At 42.5% G+C, this 12,130-nt stretch overlaps 1 protein-coding gene across 8 annotated transcripts in view; it reads left to right on the forward strand.

Annotated features, from left to right (window-relative positions):
• The first annotated feature begins 6,089 nt into the window (after positions 1-6,089).
• Positions 6,090-12,130, forward strand: part of PPIP5K1 (diphosphoinositol pentakisphosphate kinase 1) — a 118,192-nt gene continuing 112,151 nt past the window's right edge. For all 8 annotated transcript variants that reach the window (XM_075273367.1, XM_075273365.1, XM_075273368.1 and 5 more), the window contains exon 1: positions 6,090-6,141. The gene's annotated coding sequence lies outside the window, so the exon portion shown is untranslated. The remainder of the gene's footprint in view (positions 6,142-12,130) is intronic.

Genomic DNA, 12,130 nt, shown 5'->3' on the forward strand with positions numbered 1-12,130 from the left:
CATGTCACTTCTTTTTATCCGGGAGTCGAAACAAACGTCTCCTGGAAAAAAGAACTGATCGGCTCCCATTGATTTTCAAAATCCTGACCATAAAACTACATGTGAACTCAGCCTAAGACCTCCACAGATCAGCTGCTTGACTTGGCAGTGGTGCTCCAGTGATCACCACTTCCATGTCTTAGGCCAGTGATGTCATATTCATTCTTCATATGACCTATTTGCAGCTCAATCCCATTCAAAAGTGGGGAAAGGGAATGAGCTTCAATACTTATTATTATTATTATTATTATTATTATTATTATTTATTTATTTATATAGCACCATTAATTCCATGGTGCTTTACATTTGCGGGTTACATACAGTACACAGAATATACAGGTAGATATAATACTAACAATGACCGACTGGCACAGTGGGGTAGAGGGCCCTGCCCGCGAGGGCTTACAATCTATGAGGGGAGGGGGTAGAGACAGAAGGAGAGGGGGAGACTGTACAGATGGCAGTGCGGTGATAGTGTTATTGGAGGTTGTAGGCCTTCCTGAATAGGTGAGTCTTCAGGGCCTTCTTGAAGCCTGTGATTGTAGGGGTCAGTCTTATGTGTCGTGGTAAGGAGTTCCAGAGTATGGGAGAGGCACGAGAGAAATCTTGGAGACGGTTGTGTGAGGAGTGGATGAGAGCAGAGCGGAGTAGGAAGCACATGCCCTATGCAATGCTCATCTGAAAGCTGCAATCTCCATCAGCTGTGCTCACAGCCATCCGATAATGATGACCTATGGGATGAGTCATAAATATTTAAATTACAAAAAATCTTTTTAAGACTGAGGTCACATGTTGTACAAAAGCTTTGAAGATTTTTTTTTTTTTTTTTTTTTTTTTTTTTAGCCAAAGCTTCAAACGGAATGGGGAAATATATAGAAAGCACTTATGTCTCTCCTTTCTACTAAATCCACTCCTGGCTTTTGGTAAAAAAAATCCAAAAACTCTCAGCTAAATTTTTTTTTTTTTTTTTTTTGCATGTTGTTAATTCCTTGTTAAGTCTGAGGAAAAACCTCTATTGCTAGAAAAGGAACTTGGCCTGTAAATTGGCTTCAGCAGTTACGTGCAAAAAGGACTTCCACCAGAACAAACCCCTGGGCACCGCTGGACCAGACAGTGGCTGGGGACATAGGAGAGGCTCGGACCAGTGGAGTAACGATCGCGGTTGTAGGGGGAGCAACCGTGACCAGGTCCAGAGTGGTACAGGGCCTACAGCCAGGCTGCATATGGCATGGGCTCCAGACCACAATGATAGTGGTTGGGGAAAGCCTGATTTCTGCACCACTATACATATTGTTAATAGAAAGGGGCACGGCATGTCACTGGGCCCCTTTTCAATAAATGCTAGCCCAGAGGAGCTGACTAAAAATAGCAAATACTTATACTCACCTCTTCTGAGTTCAGCATCCTCTCCTGGGCTCTTCCAGCCTGTGATTGAGGTCATCATGCTCCATGTGACCGCTGAGGCCCCATTACAGGCCTCAGCAGTGACATCTTGGGCATGTTAACCTTAGCTTCTGAAAGAAGAGAACTGAAGAGGAGCTCAAGACAACCGGACAGAGCGAGGATACCTGGGAGAGGTGAGGTATATTTTGGAGTCTAAGGACTCCCCAGAGAATAATAATAGCTCCGAAGCAAAGGGGGACTCTTGGGAGCATGTTATACTGTGTGGTGGGCTACTGTGGAGCACATAATACTGTGTGGAGGCCAAAGTGAAGTATATAATAGCATGTTGGGACCACTGCGGAGTATAAAATACTGTATATGGGCCACTGTGGAGTATATTATACTGTGCGGGGGACACTGTGGGCATATTATACTATGTGAGGCCATTGTGGGGAGCATATTATATTGTGTGGGGCCACTCCACCAATCAGCGGTTTCAGGGGAAGGGATTCGGGACGCCACAGACGACAAGCAGTTACACTTTGTGAAGACAGTGGAGCAGCAGGACTGGACCAAGCTGAGAGGACATAGGAGAAGCGTGGAAAGATGAGTATAATATTTATTTTTTCACCTCCCTGACAACTTCTTTAATCTAAGTGTTCACCAAATGGGAAGTTTTAAAAAGACAAAATTGGTATATAGGCAACTAAAGAAGGAAATGCAAAAGAGGCAAGGAGAAAACAGAAGTAACTTGTCCCTGGGGGTATTGTATAATCTACCAGTTAGTCCTTGATGCAGAATCTGAGAAATTAAAATTTATGTAGTCATCTCTCTCCAGTATAGAAATACCCTTCATTAATTGGAAAATATCATTAAACTTGAATATAGAATTTGAGGACTGTAACTAAACAGAGATATTCAGAAAGTACAAGCGCCATCTACTGGTTGGACATTCACTGCAAGCCTAAATTTTTAACATGCATAGATTCTTTAAAGTTGCTAAAACAGATGGGGTGCCAAAGGAATGTCTTCTACACAATAAACAAGTTGACACACTTCAGTGAATGCAATGTAAAAATGTTCCTATCCTCACATAACCTCTTTAAGGCCCTGAATTACCAAAGGCAAAATAAGTTTTTACAACATTTGGCCACAAGTCATGTGGGTGAAAATCGAAACTAAAATCCCTGGTATGTAAAAAAAAAAAAAAAAAATGCACAGTTTTACTATTCAGTTAAATTTGGTGAATTTTGCAAAGAATATGCTTTCTGTGGTAGACATACACATATGATTAACAGCAGGAACTTAAAAATAACCTGAATCTGCAGATAAACGTCTTATGCTAGGCGTCTGAAAGACGAAGAGCCTGGCAGAGGTTTCCTCTGCGGAATTTCTGCTTCAATTATACCTATAGGAAAACCACCGGCGCTTCCATAGGTGTAACTGACATGCTGCAATTTCCAAAACTGATGGTTTTGGAAAAGGCAGCTTATCCGCAACGCGTATTTTACCGCAAAGTAAAACTTTGCTGTTACTGTAAAACATTGCAAATCGCAGCCACGTGGGGTCCCGGCCTTAGGCAGAATCTGTGATGGACTCTCCTACTCCAACGCATGTGTGAACCTACTCTTATTCGCATGGCCAGTTTAAGGCTAGCCAATAATGTCAGATATTTAATTCTAACGGGCATGACCAGTTTAAGTTAAACAGGCGATTCAGTTATTACAGATTTTGTATACATCTGTCCCCCTGGGCTCATAGTTGAGGAGTCTAATTGCCATTTGTCTAGTTCCTCCATCTTTATATCTGATTTGTAGTTTCTTCATTATGTTTTTTTTGTTTGTTCAGATCTAAAGAAGGCCATACACATGAGATAAAGGTCGTGATATAGGCAAAAGTAGCAATTTTTTTCTCGTTTTAACTATCGATTAAAAAAGTTTCCAGTGAAGCGATGGCTGTCTGCCAAAAAAATTCTGTTTCTATTAGGGTGCATTCACACTACGGATACGGTGACTGATTCTGAACGTTAAAACACGTTCAGAATCAGCACGTATAAAGCACATCCCTTTCATTTCAATGGGAGCCGGCATATGAGCACTCCCCATTGAAATGAATGGGCTGCTTTTTACTCTACGAGCGCTGAAAATGAAGTGAATGGGAAGCGCTCGCGTGTACGGCTCGCCGTGTGAAGGGGCCCGGTGCTCGGCTCAGTCCGAGCCGTAGACGCGAGCGCTTCCCATTAACTTCAATGGGAGCGCTCGTAGAGAAAAAGCAGCCCATTCATTTCAATGGGGAGCGCTCGTATGCCAGCTCCCATTGAAATGAATGGGATCTGCTTTATACACGCTGATTCTGAACGTGTTTTAACGTTCAGAATCAGTCACCGTATCCGTAGTGTGAATGCATCCTTAGGGTATGTTCACTTGGAGTTTTTTACAGAAGGATTTTGAGGTGCAATCTGTCCTAACAAATGCCTCTCATTCTTTACAATGGCAATCAGTAGCAAAATTTGTTGATATCAATAGGAGGCCGAAAAAACGTGATGCGATTTTTTTTATGCGTTTATTTATTTATTTTACAAAAATCACTAGTGTCTTTTTTTAGTGTATTTTCCAGGCCCATACAGTGCACTGGAGTCAAAACAACCTGAAAACAGTAGTGTGTAAAAAAAATAAAATAAAAAAATACGGCAAAAAATGATTCTTAATTTCTGAAGCAGACTTTTTTTTTAGCCTGCAATAAACACAGTGTGAATATACCCTTAGACTAAGGCCCCATGTTGCGTCCCGCAGCAAAACAGCGCTGCAGTAAAATGTACGGTGGAAACTCACCACGGTTCTTCTCCCAGCGCCTTATATAGAAAGTTCACAGACGTTTCCTCTGCGGACTTTCAGTTTCAATTATACCTATGGGGAAACCGCTGGCGTTTCCATAGGTATAACTGACCTGATGCGATTTCCAAAATCGCATTACAATCCCCAGTACATTGTATGGAATATTAAAAGGTACTATTACTAAATACAGTTTGACCAATAAGCCTTCATGCAACTCTTGAATGGAAAAAGCAAAAAGTTATGGCTTTTGGAAGGAGGGAAGTAAAAAACTGAATTGAAAAGTACAAAACGGCTTTGATGGGAAGGGGGTTAAAGGAAATTAAAACTCCCCCGAATGGATTACCGACGCAGATGTGAACGAGGCCTGAAGCAAAGGTTTGTCTTTTTGCCATGGCTTTGCTTAGGGTTGGTTCACACTAGCGCTTGTATTCCGTCCGCATGGAGTCCACATGGAGACCCCCCCGGACGGAATACCAACGCTAATGCAAGCGCTGTGCAGTTAAGCATACGGAGCCCATAGACTATAATGAATTGTGCGGGCAGTGCGCGGCAAACACATGGAGCCCATTATAGTCTATGGGCTCCGTGTGCTTAACTGCACTGCGCTTGCATTATCGTTGGTATTCCGTCCGGGGGGTCTCCATGCGGACTCCTTGCGGACGGAATACAAGCACTAGTGTGAACCAACCCTTAGCTGACCAGGCTTAGATAAATGAGCCTAATCAGTAACCCTAATTGAATTCAATGGGAGGCAGAATCAGGGTGGAATCTGGCAATGGAATCCACATAAAAATCTGCGTCAGATTCCATTGTGTGAAAATAAGTGTATCCTTTTTGACTGTCCAAAAAGGGGTGAAGTGGAATTCTTAGCAATTTTCCTTTGGAGGTAAAAGAAACCTCGCCTGCGACTGTTTGAGGTAAAATGGCGCACAATGCATGATAATTCACCTGACTATATCTCTGAGTAGCCTCGCTTTAAAAAAAAATAAAATTATATATACAGTGTTAGACCATGGTCTAAAGGTTGTGCTACCAAGTATTAGGCTGAGGGGGCCAATACTTTTGTCCAGCCCATTTTTGGAGTTTTGTGTAAAATGATCAATGATTTGACTTTTTTTTTTCATTCTCTTTTGTGTTTTTTTCATTGCAAGCAAAATAAATGAAGATATTAATACCAAAGAGTTTGTGATTGCAATCATTTCTGGAAGAAACTGAGTATTATCCGACAGAATTGCAGGGGTGCCAATACTTTTGGCCAACACTGTATATCTGAAAAAAAAAAACAAAAAAAAAAACAGGCGGCACACCAAAGTGGTGAAAAAAAAGTGAAGTTGGTTTATTGCCTCATTATTTTATTATTTATTTATTTTTTTTAGTTATATTGAATGGGAGAGATCCTTTTCCCATTGTTGAGCCCATACTTATACTGGTTCAGTCTTACATATATCCTGTCTTGTATGTGTATATATATATATATATATATATATATATATATATATATATATATATATATATATATATATATATACACACACACACGAGATATTTGTTTATGAAAAATAGGGAAGCCCACAAAATACTAAGTGTGAAAAAGAAAAAAATAAGTGTTTTCTGGAGCCCCTCCTGGTCAGCTGCACATCTGTCAGTGTCAGCGCCATCATGCTCTCAGAGCATGCGCACTAGGTTACTAGCTACAGGTCGCCAGTGGTAAGCTTGGGTTGCTGAGAACTGCTTTAATCGCACGGCGCAGCTAAACTCGCTGGTTTTCTTGTTATGCTTCTGGTGACCTCTTATTGGTTGGTTCTGGGACAAGGTTGATTTCTATTGGTTGCAGTTTCTTGCCCGTCTCCTAGTCGGGTTAGGCTGGTCCAGGCGGAGGAGGCAGGTTAGTGAAGAGAGGCTATTGCCGGTGTAAATAATAATAATAGCAGCAGAAGCTGGGAGAGAGCTGTGGACGCGGGATGTGCGGGGCGGCGGGGGCTGAGGGGCTGTAACTCCCGCCATACCGTGCACTGGCTGAGGTGGGAGTTTATGTGATACAAGTCAGTGACATCCCATATAAACAAGCTGTCTTATGTGGCTATGTATAGCAGAAGCCTCCCCCACCGGCTCACTATAGCGCGGTACCGTGTGCTGCCGCACCTGGCTGCCTTCCCCATTGGCACTGACAGCTGTGTGCTCTGTGTGTGCTGTCAAAAGTCATCACTTCTGCTTTATGTGATGTCATAGTCCATGTGCCCCAGTACAGGCCTGTCATGCTCACAGATCATATAGTTCTGCACAGTCTCTGCTTGCTGACAGTGAATGGCTGCTCTTCATGTTGAGTGTCCTATATACCAAGCCTCCAATACCCATGGCATGTCTGTAATTGCTGGGGTAGAGGTTATGGCATTGAAGTACCTTCTGTATGAATAATGTGGAAAGTGGCAGTGAACTAAGCTGGGTACAGCCAGGCACGGTTCAGGAGATGTGACGTGTTTCTTAATCGACGGGCGTCGTCTCAGGGAATTCTGCATGCTGTACATTGTAATTGCAGATTGGCAGCATTTGTTAGTGTGCCCTTATTATATGCACGGACTGAAAACCTGCCCGGAACTTGTCTGGTGTTTCCTGTGCCAATCCATTCCTCCACAGGCACTAGATGTGCCAGAATTATTAATGGGCCTCGTAGATGGGGACTGGCATAGATTTCTACCTTGAGTTATAGTATATCTGACTGACTAAGGTGTCTCTAGCCTACCTAGAATCTCACTTCGCTCCACCTTCTGTCTTGAAAAGTGGTGAGCGGGGCTCATGAGATCAGATACACCATTGGGTATACTTTCAGGCCAAGGCCCCAGGTTGCTGATACGCAGCTTTTTTTTGTTGTTGCAGTTTTATGAGCCAAAGCCAGGAGTGGATTGATCAGAAGGTAGAAGTATAAGAGCGTCATATATATATATAGAAGACAAATATATATATATTTACCATTACTTTCGTAGCCATTCTTGGCTTTGGCTCAAAAAACTGCTGCTGCATAAAAGCTGTTTCCACAACATGGGGCCGCAGCCAGTTTTTAGGCGCAGTCCTATTAGTAACCCCTAATTCACACGACTTATAGAGTAAGTTTAACCGGCCTGAACATCATGCTGGGCGATGGACTAGGTAATAGCTATGTATAATGCTAAGAATCTCTCCCTCACAGTGATCTACTGTACCATAGTGATTATAATATGGGGCAGTATGATTCGGGGGGGGGAGGGGGGCAGGGACCCCTAGCGGTATAACTATTATGTCAGGAGTCCCTCTCCTAGCATACTACTCTGGCAGGTAAATTCGGTGCACACATGGACCAAGTTTTAATGGTGAATCTGGGCATGTGAATGTTGAAATCACGGTATATAGCCACATGCAGATGATTCCATTGCATGGTGGTATACACATGTGCAGATTCTAAGCAGTTCAGATTTTTGAACTGCATCAGAAATGCAAGGCTCATCTGTGTGACTATAGCCTTATAAAGGAGTGGTCATCTCTCTGACATGTCTGAATATTTGTATTCCCTATGAAATAACAATCCTGGAGTAGCGTTTTTTTTTTTTTTTTTTTTAAATGTAGATTGTGAGCCCCACATGGAGCTCACAATGTACATTTTCCCCTATCAGTATGTCTTTGGAATATGGAATGGAAATCCATGCAAACACGGGGAGAACATACAAACTCCTTGCAGATGGTTTTCTGCCCTTGGCGGGATTTGAACACCAGGACTCCAGCGCTGCAGTGCTAACCACTGAGCCACCGTGTGGCCCCTCCTGGAGTAGCTTTTCTTACAGCCCTGCATTGTACCCTTCCTCTGTGATTTCTACTTGAAATGTATGAATCCATTGGGTGTTACTACTTGGAAAGCATGTCCTATGTATTTTAGGGTGCCCATACACCGTGTGGCCCAGCTACGTGTGACGTCTAGTAATTGCTGGCCACACCTTTACTTGCTGTTTGAGAGTATAGCACATACAGTTGTGGCCTGGCAATTTGTGGTAATAACATTGCCTCAAATTGCCAGGCTGTCCCTATACTTCCTATTCTCTCAAATAACAAGCACAAGTATACCCAATTGGCACATGCATGTGACTACTCCTCAATGTGTATAGGCACCCTATTAGAGTGCATGCTCATAAGGTGGTAGCCACATATGGCTACCAATGAAGGCACAATTATACAGTATAATTAAGCGGACAATTGTGGTTGTATGTAGGCTGGCCTACTGCTATGTGAGAATGTTCCCTTACAAATTTTATATTTTTCCAGTATATTTACTGTATATTTTGGATAGTGTAGAGACCCAGTCAATGTCTTTGTCCTCATACACACATCTGCACTTTTTACAGGTCAGTCTCTGGGCTGTACAACCTACAAACTATGGAGCAGGCACCATTCCTGTCTGCCTTTGCAGCACAGAGTCACGCTTTCAAGTGTATGAGCTCATACTACTCTTTTTGCAGAAGACTTACTGATGTAGTGTAATATGTTTTTTTGCACAATACAGATGTGTGTGTGTGTGTGTGTGGGGGGGGGGGGGGGTCAGTGTTCTTCTGTTCTGGTGATTGGTGAGGGTCACAGCAGTCCAGATATAGGTGATCTATGCTTCTAGCTGGAATACCTCTTTAGGCAGAGACCTGTTGTGAAAAAGCTGAGTTGTTTATTGCATATTTTGTTGTTGTTTGTTTTGAGCCAAAGCCAAGAGTTGATTTAGCAGTTTACAGTATTAAAGTTTTGAAGGAAGGAGGAAGTGCTTACTTTATTTTTCCAATTGCTTTTAAAGTCAATCTTGGCTTAAAATGAGCCTTTCACCACCTGTACAAGTTCAGCTCTTTGCATTATTTAGGGGTATTCACACAGAGTAAAGTGGTGCTGATTCTGGCACGATAACTCGCAGCAGAATCAGCGCTGATAAAAAGACTCCCATTGACTTCTGTTTTCCATGCGGAACACATTGAAATCAATGGGAGGCTTTTTAACCCATTCATTTCAATGTGTTCCGGGCGGAAAATGGAACTTGTTAAAGTCAATGGGAGTCTTTTTATCAGCGCTGATTCTGCAGCGAGTTATCGTGCCAGAATCAGCACCACTTTACTCTGTGTGAATTCCCCTAAATAGGCTCTGCTCCTGGGTTCTGGCACAGTTGGAATCTGTTCTCTAGCACCTAGGTCCCTGATATGCTATTTAGGCTCTGTACTGTCAGGAGGGCAGTGTCAGGCAGGAGCAGGCAAAGGGTGTGTTCCTGAGCTCTGACATCTTTGATTGGAGATACAACAAACAGTATGTTTTTTTTTGTGTAATCACCAATCATACAATTTTGGTGATCTTTGATTGGAGCTCTGAATCGCACTTTCTTGCCTGCTTCTGCCTGATGCCACCGACCTGACAATACAGAGACTAAATAGCATATAAGGCACCAAAACTAACTGCTTTTATTGCTCAAAAATGGTGGGGGCTACAGAAAAAATTACTGCACTGGAACAGATGGTAAGAATTGGAGGTGGTAAAAGGTCCTCGTTTTTTCTTTAAAAAAAAATAAATAAAAAATACAACAAATTTACACAACTTGTGGTTTCTCCCTCCACCTCTAGTTAAATCTAAGGCAGGCTGCAGTGCTAGCAGTCACTACCAGGCCCTGGACCTTGAGGGTGCCTAGACTTGGACCTCCACTGATCTGAGAATAGGCCATTACTATGCTCTTATACCCTGCCACATTTCTCTTTCTAAGTGTTTTTTTTTTTATTGCTTTTTCAACAAGTTGTGGGATTCTCTATGTGCCTCCACACCCTGTGGATATCTTATTACAGTTTTGTACAAAACTAAGCCCTAATATGGCTGTGTAGTTGAGGTCTTAGGCCTCATTCCCATAGCAGTAGTCAGTATTTGTAAGCCAGAACCAGGATTGGCTCCAAAACAGAGAAATCTTTCCACTTATTTTTTTTCTCTTTGTAAATTCCATTCTTGATTTTGGTTTACACATATTGATGCCAAAAGCTGAACAGAATACTACAGTGAGCGTTGGCCCAGATTTACTAATAATTAGTTCAAACTTAGTAGGTGTGTGGCGTCTTATTAAGCCATAGATGCTCCACTGTTAGGTTCACACTAGTGTTTGGGTTTCCGTCTTTTGGGTCCGCAAGGGAAGATGAAAGATAGAAACCCTGATGCTTAATAGCCAATAAATTGAAAATCTCTGTTTTTAATGTAATAATGGTCATTAGCTTATAGGTGAAATATATATTAAAATATGCTAGACATTGTTAACAAAAAAGCATGCAGCTGTAAAGAAGCCTTGACTGAAAAAAGCAGCACAACCGCAATGAAAATGTACTCTGTAAAAATATCATAAGGACTAATTCAGATGGCCCTCAACCTCTGCACCTTCCTAAAACGCGTAATTCTCTGGCTCCAGGATGCATTGTGTGGCTAGGAATTTTTAGTTAGAGGGGTTATCTGCTTTTCTAAAATTGATGTTCTGTCCCAAAGTTAGCACATCATAGATTGGTGGGAGTACAAGTCTCGAGACCACCACAGATCACCTGTTTCACCACATAGTGTGTAAGCTGTAGTTCTCTGGCTAGGTTCACATCTGAACGCCCCAACCGGCAAAAGAGCATTTTTTTATACTGAAAATGGTGGAGAGAAAAGTCCTTTACAGTAATTCTCTCTCCTGGATATTTCTGCGGCGGAGTCTTTGGAAACTCGGCACAAATGTGAATTTAGCCTAATAGGGGTGGCTGTGAGCTGTGCATCTTGTATTTCATGGACTTAGATTAGAGAGAGCATGCAGAGGGCAAAACTGCTAAAAATTGCAGGATCTAAGTCCTATAATGTCAGAAACTGTTTTACTCCACATGTACACACACATAAGCTTATCCTGTAAAGGTGAGGAACGCTTTAATGAATAACAAGAAGGATATGTCAACATGGGATGGATTTGCTGTGGAAAATCTGCAGTGTTTACATTAGCGGTCAAGTGGAAGAAATATTATCATATCTCATACAGGTATTGCAGAAGAAATGTGTGCAGAAATTGATCTGTGGTGTGGGTTTTATACCGCAATATGTGCTGCAGATTTCACTCTTCTCAATGAACAAGGTGAGAGTCGTAGCAAGATCTGCAGCAAAATCCACATGTAACTCTTGCAGATTTTGACAGTGGTCATAGACTTTTCTTTCTGCTGAATTTATGTATTGTGTGAATATACTAAAAATCTATCATTTATTTTCAGATATCATGGCATTTCATGCACACCTATGTGCATTAGGAAGCATGTGTTTAAACAGGGTAGCAGACATAGAACCCGTGGGTTTATGGGGCCTAGCAACTAAGGGGTCACTTCTATTGAGACCTAGGGTGGAGTTAGGGCTCGTTCACACAGGGCAAGAGGGGGCGGATTTTGACGCAGAATCCACCTCAGAATCTGCCCCCTCACAATAGAGGTCTATGTAGACCGCTAGCTTTTTTCCTGTGAGCAGTATGTTCCCGCTCACAGAAAAAAAAGAAGTGAGCTGCCCTTTCTTCAGGTGGATTCCGCAGCTGATTCAGCCACGGCGTCCGCCTTGTGGCAGCACCCTCCGGACTGGGCCCATTCATTTGGGCCTAATCCGGAGAGGGAGGCCGCGACTGTCAGAAGCCGCGGCAGGCGCATTTTGGTCCTATTCTGACCCGGCTTCATGGCTGCTCCACTGATTCTGGCACTGTTGGAATTTTTTTCTAGCCCCCACTGTTTCCGAGTGATCAATGCTTTTAGTTTTGGTTCCTGATATGCTATTTAGGTTCTGTACTGTCAGGAGGGCGTTGTCAGTCAAGAACGGCGGAATTTGTACATGGAATCCGCCTCCCTACAATAGTG

The sequence above is a fragment of the Leptodactylus fuscus genome, chromosome 5 (genome assembly GCF_031893055.1).
Source record: "Leptodactylus fuscus isolate aLepFus1 chromosome 5, aLepFus1.hap2, whole genome shotgun sequence".
In the NCBI taxonomy this organism is placed as follows: domain Eukaryota; kingdom Metazoa; phylum Chordata; class Amphibia; order Anura; family Leptodactylidae; genus Leptodactylus; species Leptodactylus fuscus.